The sequence below is a fragment of the Tupaia chinensis genome, unplaced genomic scaffold (genome assembly GCF_000334495.1).
Source record: "Tupaia chinensis unplaced genomic scaffold, TupChi_1.0 Scaffold145741_1, whole genome shotgun sequence".
Classification (NCBI taxonomy): Eukaryota; Metazoa; Chordata; class Mammalia; order Scandentia; family Tupaiidae; genus Tupaia; species Tupaia belangeri.
Window position 1 is genome coordinate 40322 of NW_006205599.1, and position 8914 is coordinate 49235.

Below are 8914 nucleotides of genomic sequence, written 5' to 3' on the forward strand. Positions count from 1 at the left end.
TCATAATAAGAAAACAAATGTCATAGGTTTCCTTTTGCTGTTACAATGTTGACTACTAGAACTTTTTTTAAAGAATTATTTAATTTTATTTATTGTTATCATTTTTTAATTTGCTATAGGACATGCATGCTTACCAGAGAGAGAGAGGGAAAATGAGAAAGCCACCTGGTCTGGCACTCAAGCTATGTTTGGCCATGTGGGAGTCCAGAGTTCAAATCACCACACCACCTTCCGGCCCCTAGGAATTTTTTAATGATACTTGTGATTCGTATTTCTAACAGGTAAGCTATCTATATTATCCTAAACTACCCAATGTATCTTGAAAAAATGACTTCTATCTTTACATAAAAAGGTCTTGGAACTTGACACTGCATTTGACCATGGAGATGTAAGATAGAGTTTCCTAAACTCATACCCAGAACCTTAGAAAGGATTAGAATAAAAAATTAACAAAAGGATAGAGGCAGGATGATGGTGTAAAAGTAAAATGCTATGTTCAGTGAGTTGACCCACATGGGAAGGTTCCAGGTTCACATCCAGAGATCTCTCTGAGTATGCTAGGTACACACAAGCTCATGATCCAGGCTGACTGAAGCTGAGGGTGGATTGCAATGTTTATTAAGGGCTCTCTCTCTCTCTCTCTCTCTCTCTGAAAGCTTTTTTAATCCAGCCTCCTCATTTTTAGTTCAACCTCTTCATTGTACTGATGAAAAAACCAACAGAGAGGGAACCAGCAGTTAGCGTGATGGCTATGTCGCTGGACTCCCACATAGTCAACCGCGGTTCGTATCCCGGACCTGGTGGCTTAAAACTCACGCCGGGCGCGTGTGTGTGCGTACCCAAGATCCCGAGAGGAGAATGGAGGAGAAGGGATTGCGGGCATGACCATCGCCCCTGGGGGGTGATTTCTCGCTTTCTGTCTCTATGTCTCTTTCTGTCTGGCGAGCGCATGTGCCCTATAGTGAAAAAACCTGTCCAAAAAAAAAATGTAAGATGGAGATTTGGGGTGTAGTAGCTTAACTTTTTGTTTGATGGATATGGAAAAGAAATGAGCTGTTAGCAGTTGCATAACTTGAATTATTTGAATAATAGCATGCTAATATTTTATACAAAATATAAATGAATGAGATCCAAAGAGTTCAGACTTTTTTTTTTTAAAGAGATTTTTGCCTTAGGGTGCATGTGCTCACCAGAGAGAGAGACAAAGACGGTGAGAGGGAAGGTGAGAAAGCACCCTACAGAGGGGATGGCCATGCTACAATCCCTTCTTTATTCAAAAAAAAAAAGGCTGAGCTTGTATACCATGACAATTATGACAGTCAGACAGTCAGTTTACTGTTAATTCCTTTTTACCATGTTATCTTCTAATTAATTCCTCTCTAAAAAAGTCTCAATACTTGTCTTTAAGTGTAGGCATAGAAGATATGGTGATGTAAGCCATAATTGTATAACGGCCTATGAATGCAAATATGCTAGGAATCTAATATTTATAATATATTAGAGATTTTGTAGAGAGACGGAGGTTGCCTTATTTTTTTATGGATACTCATATTTGTGTGATAAAACATATGATGGAGGAACTTGGAAGGAGATAAGCCACTTCTATGTGCCTCTCATAATGGCTGCAACAGTAGAGACTGCAAAGTGGTATGAGGTAAGATCTACAGTCTTTTTTTTTTTTTTTGGAGAGATTTTCACTGTAGGGCGCGTGCGCTCGCCAGACAGACAGAGAGAGACAGAGAGACAGAAAGCGAGAAATCACCCCCCAGGGGGAATGGCCACACCGCAATCCCTTCTCCTCCATTCTCCTGTCGGGATCTTGGGCACGCATGCACATGCGCCTGGCGTGAGTTTAAGCCACCGCGTCCGGGACTCGAACCGCGGTTGACTACATGGGAGTCCAGCGACATAGCCATTATGCTAACTGCTGGTCCCAAAATCTACAGTCTTGACCATCAGTGCTTTCACCACCTATTTGGGCAGTCAAGTGATGGACAAGGAAGTTGAATTAGCCACATAAAACAATAGCATCAGATAGAAGAACAGTTTGGGGAAATGAGAAATTTAACTAATAATCTGTGGACCTCAATTCCATTTAATCTTTCATTAAGTATTTATTGAATTTCTAAATTGTACCAGGTGCTGTCTTAGATGCTGGGGATATTACACAGGTCAAATATCCTCCCCTTGTGAAACATATACTCTAGCTGAGGAGATAAATAAAAATCAAGATTAATAAATAAAAATACATTATTTTAGATAATGACATGAGCTAAAGAGAGCAGGGAAGGAGGCCAGGGATTGGTGAAAGAGAGCTATAAGTTTTCAACAGAGTCATCAGGAAAGGTGTCACTAAGAAGGCAGCATTTAGGTAAAGACCTTCATGAAGTGAGAAAATGAACCATGTGGCTAAGGGGATAAAAACAACGGCTAATGAACACACCTCAGATGGGAACGTGTTCACAGAACAGGGCTACAGGGAGGGGCTTGTAGGGCCTCGTGAGTCTCAGGAAGAATTTCTTTTCTCTAAGTGAGATGAGGGTAGATAGGTTTTAAATAGAAGAATTATTTCCACATGACATACCTAAATAAAATTTCCCTGGGCATCTGGAGTGGGACCAAGGCACATGAGGCAGTAGAAGCCCTCATTAGGAGCCGATTATTAATACAATAATCAAAGCATGAGGTGATGCTGCTTAAAGAGTAGGTCTGACAGGTACATTGACAGTATATGTAAAGGGAGAGAGAGAGAATTCAAAGGTGATCCAGGCTGTTCAGCCTGAAGAATTAGCAGGATAGAGTTGCCTTAACTGAATTGAGGAAGCCTCTAGAAGGCACAGGTTTGGAAAAAAAAAAAAAGGCTCAGTTTTTAATTCATGTGTAATTTGAGGTAAGGTCAAGGTTCAAATGAATGTGGATAGGCAGATCCAAGAGTGTGCTGTGACACAATCCAATATTAGGAAGTTGGCAAGATGAAGAGGAGCCAGAAGATTGAAAAGGATTGGCCAGGGAAGGAGAAACAAAATGGGAGAGTCGAATTATGCTGGGATCCAAAAGAAGTGTTTCAAAAAGAAAAATAGTTGATCAGCTATGTCAATTGGGTATGACAGTTACTAAGACAGAGAACGGAAATGGACCATTAGATTTAGCAATGTGAGGGGTGTTTTACAAGTTCTGTCCTCTGGAGGGTAGGTTAAACTGAGACACCGGAAATTAGAAGACAACCGAAGGTCTTAATATGCCGTGTGTTACCAGCTGAGCACAGGCTCCAGGCCCCAGACCACACAAACGATAGTCCAGTAGTGGACCACTTGTTCCAGATGTGGGTAAATTTACTGGCAGTGGGGGTAGGTTGAGATGTGCTAGGTAAGAAACCCAGTGCATTTCTTCCGGCATTATGGAAACAACTGAAACCAGAGCAGGAGAACATAAAGAATAAAAAGTGTGTGACTTCAGCAGCCAAGGGCATTCTAGCTACAGGACTTTATCAAGAAACATACAATCCCAGAAAAGAGAGAAGAAGCTTTGCTTCCTTTCAGTTAAGGGGCAGGCTGAAGTGCCTGCACAGCGGAGATAAACAAGGATCAGAGACGCCATGTTGAACTCATTATACATTGGTCACCTGTAAATGTACAGAGGGTATTTGCCCTGTTGGTGTGGAGGCCGAATGTAACCCTGTGCATGGAAATCCAGACAGGTTTTTGGGACAAGTGTCCTACATAGATGGCTATGGGGGCAAGACAATTACCATTCAAGTGATATTACACCCTTGGAAATTGTGCATCTTCCCACTTCGGTATACACTGTGTACCTCTCCCTGATCCCTGAATATATATACAGGGGTGGATATTTTATTGAGGATGCACATACGTACTTCCATTGGAGAATTTCATTTGCAGGTAAGAGGAGTGAAAAGTGTAGTGTCACCTACACTCAAGCTATATCAGTTACCAGGAGGATATGATGAGATTACCAGCGCAATCCATGAATTGGAAAAGGTAGAGACATAGCCCTTTTAACTTGCCAGTCTGACCAATGAAGAAGCCGGACAGAACATGAATAATTAGTGTGAACTACCACGAACTGAATAAGATGCCCCCCTCGCATGCAGCAGTGCCAGATATACAGCACAGTTAGGGACTCATCATTATGTATTGGACCTGGCTAATGCTTGCTTTTCCACTAACCTAGTTCAAGAAAACAAAAAAGCAATTTGCTTTTACCTGGGTAAGGTGGTAATGGATTTTCCAAGTGCTTCCACAAGGGTATTTGCACAGTCTGACCATTTGTCACAGCTGATGACCTGTTAAAATGGGTTACACTGGCCACTGTATGGCTTGGCTGTTTCATTACATTGAAGATGTACTATTAACTTCTGATTCTCTGGTAGATCTAGAGACAGCCACCACACAAACAATAGAACACCTACAAACATGGGTGGGCGGTCAACATAGACAAAGTTCAAAGACCAGGCTTGTCGGTCAAGTGTCTGGGTGTTATCTGGTCCAGTAAGACCTGGGTAATTCCAGAGGCGATCACTGATAACGTGCAGGAAGCCCTTCGCCCTATCACTGTAGTGTAGTTACAGAGCTTTTTGGGCTTGTTGGGCGATTGGAGAGTGTTTATTCCACGTTTAGCTATGACTTGTAAACCCTTGCATGGCTTGATTTAAAAAGGGCACCCCTTGGCACTGGGGCCCTGACTGGAAACAAGCATCCCCAGATGCTAAGTGCTTGGTGCAAGAAACTCAGGCTTTACAGGCGGTGGACCACCCCACCCCCATAAGCTCTTTTTTTCTTTTTTACTCCCCATCCCCCACAAACCTTTCTAATTGGATATACATGTAAGTGATACTTGCTTTAGGTGGGGTTTATGGCTCCATTAGGTCACAACTATGGAAAGTGGTAAACTTCAATAACTCTCTAACTGAGAAGCAATTGGTGGGAACCTTCTGTATTACGGAAGCTGGCAAGATTCTCTACATAGAGTTAAGAAAGGGGATGACAGAGAAGAAAGGGAAAATGGAGTGGGGGTGGGCAGAGGAAAGGGGCACTGACTTTTGCTAGCACTAGCACCTAGACAAGGAGTCTTGAAAAGTTTATGAAAAATGCATGCTATGAAAATACTGCACATGGGTTTCAAACATTTTTGCACCAAAATAAACTCATACCTTAATTCCATTTATCCACAAACTCCTTGAACTACCCTCATCTGACCACCTTTGATCTGTATACCACCTGCTATGGACTTCGTGCTAGTCTTATTTATGGATGAAGAAACTGAGGCTTACAACATTTATGTAACCTGTTTAACATTACAGGGCTAGGAAGAGGTAGAAGTACAACTTAACCAGGGTTACTAAGTCAAGACATCCAGGTCTTTCCCATAGTTTTGCCCACAGTTGAGTTAATTGCAGGTCTGCAATAATATTGGGTTATCACAGTAAATTCCTTTAAAACTAGAAGGTCAGACTGGATGGCAAATAAGGGCTTTCCCTCTCTATGAATCCCTCTCGAGAATTTTATAAGCTTTTATTTCACCATGAGTTCAAGAGCAAATGAGAAAAACCCTCCAACCTATAATATGACAATAAAGTATCAATGAACAACGTGGGAAACAAAACGAGCTTAGAAGAGGCCTTTTACAACATTGCTGATGGCTTGACACATGCCATCTTATAACAGATCTTTCCTCTATGATGGCCACAGTAATGAACACAGTGCCTCAACCCTGATGAGTATCACGTCACTGAGTACTCCAAAAACCTCTTGATATTTTGCAGTACTCATTTTACACATAAGGAAACTAAGACTTAGAGGATGTGAATACCAAGTCCAAGATCACACATGTCAGTAAGTCCCAAAATCAGGATTCAAACTCCAGCAATCCGATTAAGAGCTCTAACTCTAACTCTATCTTGGTTGTCATTTTCTATGAGCTGAAGAGGAAGAACATAGCCTAGAAATCAAATTGCTCACTTAGCAGATGAAGAGATTCAAGGGAAGTGACCGACTGACATGGCCTGGTCACTTAGAGATAGATTTGCGATTTGAGACCAGTGTTCTTTCTACCTGCTATGGTTTTATTAGTGGCAATAATGAGCTAATTATAGACATTTCAGGGAAAAAATCCATAAACCTCTGCAAAAATGGAGAGCTGGACAAGTCTAAGACAACTAGGAGGAATATTGGTCTAGTTTGGAAAAATAACTCATTATCCCAAGTTCCTTCTTGGTACACCAATACTTTCTACCATCATGTCATAATACTCAGGCCCTTCCAAGCTCCTAGCCACCCACACCCCAGAAACTCAGCTACTACTTAGTTTCATAGTAACTGCCCTGAGAAGGTTAAAAAAAGGAATATCACCTTATGAGGGAGGGTCCCAGGGACAAAGATAGCAACTGTCATAGTAACGGTCATGCTGCTTTGGTCAAGAAGAAGACCTTTTGGGGAACTGAAAACAGAACCTTGAGCACATCTGTTGCTTTCACTCCCATCCTCCTCCAACAGGCTGTGTGATGTACCCCACGCCCTTTCAGAAGTTCCCCAGGCCCCCCACAGCACCTGATCAAGGTTGTATCTACCACTCTGTAGAAGTAACCCCAACCCACCTGTTCAATATCACTCCATTAACGCATTGCCCCATATCCAAGCCTGCAGACCTCCCATTGGAAAACCTCAGTCCAGAAGAATCAGAATTTTCTAAGATGCCTGATCTGGTAACAAGACCCACACAGACTGCATGTGCAAAAGAAGGTGTGAGCAAGCAGGTTCCTTCACAAGACCCAGAGAGGTTCCACAAGTGTTGAACATGTAGCTAGGAGTGATTTATGTTGCATAGTTTGGTCATCTCAGGGATAAAAGGCTGTGGAAAATAGGGATGAACTGTATCAACTTCCAAAGTAGAAGGTATGCTTTCTAAAAGTTCAATATTTCTTAGTGGGGAAAAAAAAATACTCTCAAATCATCAGCTTATAATTTCAGGTGGACTAACCAATATGCTGGCTTCCCAATTAGAAAGACAATACATAAAGAGTATGTTTTGGGTACCTGTGAAAAAGACACTCTGGACTCTCAGATATCACAAACTCTCCTCGGACTACATGCCAAATTAGACCTGCCTCCCCATTCCCTTGGTTCACCAGGAGATAAATGATGGCAAGTTTACTCAAGTTCCCTACTGACTGGGACCAGATTTTGTTTGTTTAATCTTCACTATGCAGAGGTAAGTAATAAGAAAAAAAAGAAATCGTATCACAGACAGAGGGCAATAAGAAAATAAACAGACAATTTGGGGAATCAGAATATATTCAACTAGTCTCTTACAATCTCTAGCCCTATGCATACGCAGGATTCTTTAATCCTATAGACATGAATAACTACCTGGACCATGTGGTAGATGCTGGGAGGCAGACAAGGGATGGTCCTCAAGGAAGAGGATAATATGGCAATCCTCAATCCAATGGGGCTGCAGCATGGTCTACAATACTCACATTGACCCTAAAAGAGACTCAAGAAATCTTTTATGTATATGTATGTATGTGTATATATATATATATATATTTATCCACCAAAGACAATAATCCAGACATGAAGAAATTCTGGATTGAGACTCACCCATCCAAACAACCCACATTCCTCCAGGTTTTTCAATTCTCTCTCCTCTTCTTATTTTAAGAAATAGAATATAGTCTTTTTTTAAAAAAGAATGATTGATTTCATTTTATTTACTCATTTATTTATTTTAATTTGACCAGAGAGAGACACACAGACAGAGATAAAGAGAGAGAGGGTAAGTGAGAATGTAAGCCACCAGGTCCAGGACTCGAACCATGGTCAGCCATGTGGGAGTGTCCAGCACCTTAACCACCACACCACCTGCTGGTCCCAAGAAATAGAATAAATTCTGTGGGAGTATGTGGATGAGTGTGGATGTGCACAGATTTTTTTTTTTGGCAAATTAATGCTCATAATTTAATTCTGTGCTATGTACAATTGAAGTAAATTTTACAAAGGATTAGAGAGGAAGGTTAATATAGGAAATTGGGAGGAAGAAAAAAGATAATAGAAATGGAAATAATGAAGAAGAAAAGAAAAAGAGGGAGACTGGATAGCCCTAAAGAGGATTCTAATCAGAAGCCATTCCCTGGGCTTCTGAGACTTGCTGCGTGTTAAGATGTCCATACCGCCCACTGTACCAGGATCCCCTTTCTAGATTATATAGTTTTCAAGAACATGTCCCCACTTAATATACACCAAAGGTCTGCACTCTACAGCAGGAACTGAAAGATTGGAAGGCATAAAAACATGGAAATAAACTATGGATACCAGAGACAGTATGGGAGGAGGGCAGGAAATGGGGTGAGGGTGGGCAGAGAGAATCAAGGGAGAAAAATTTGAAAAGAAGCAAAACATTCAATGGTCAAAAAATTGGAATATTGGGAACCAGCAGTTAGCGTAATGGCTATGTTGCTGGACTCCCACGTAGTCGACTGCGGTTCGCATCCCGGACCCGGTGGCTTAAAACTCACGCCGGGCGCATGTGCGTGCGTGCCCAAGATCCCGAGAGGAGAATGGAGGAGAAGGGATTGCGGCGTGACCATCCCCCCTGGGGGGTGATTTCTCGCTTTCTGTCTCTATGTCTCTGTCTGTCTGGTGAGCGCACGCGCCCTACAGTGAAAATCTCTCCAAAAAGAAAAAATTGGAATATTATCTGTTAATGATAATGTGTACAGTAGTGTCTTTGACTGGACTAACATATAGTGTATTCATGTTGGAAAAACTCATTTTATATGTTGTAAAGATATACAATGATTGGATGTAAAAAATAGGGAAAAAAGGGACCAGCAGTTGGCGTAATGGCTGTGTCGCTGGACTCCCATGTCGTCTACTGTGGTTGGAGGCCTGGGCCC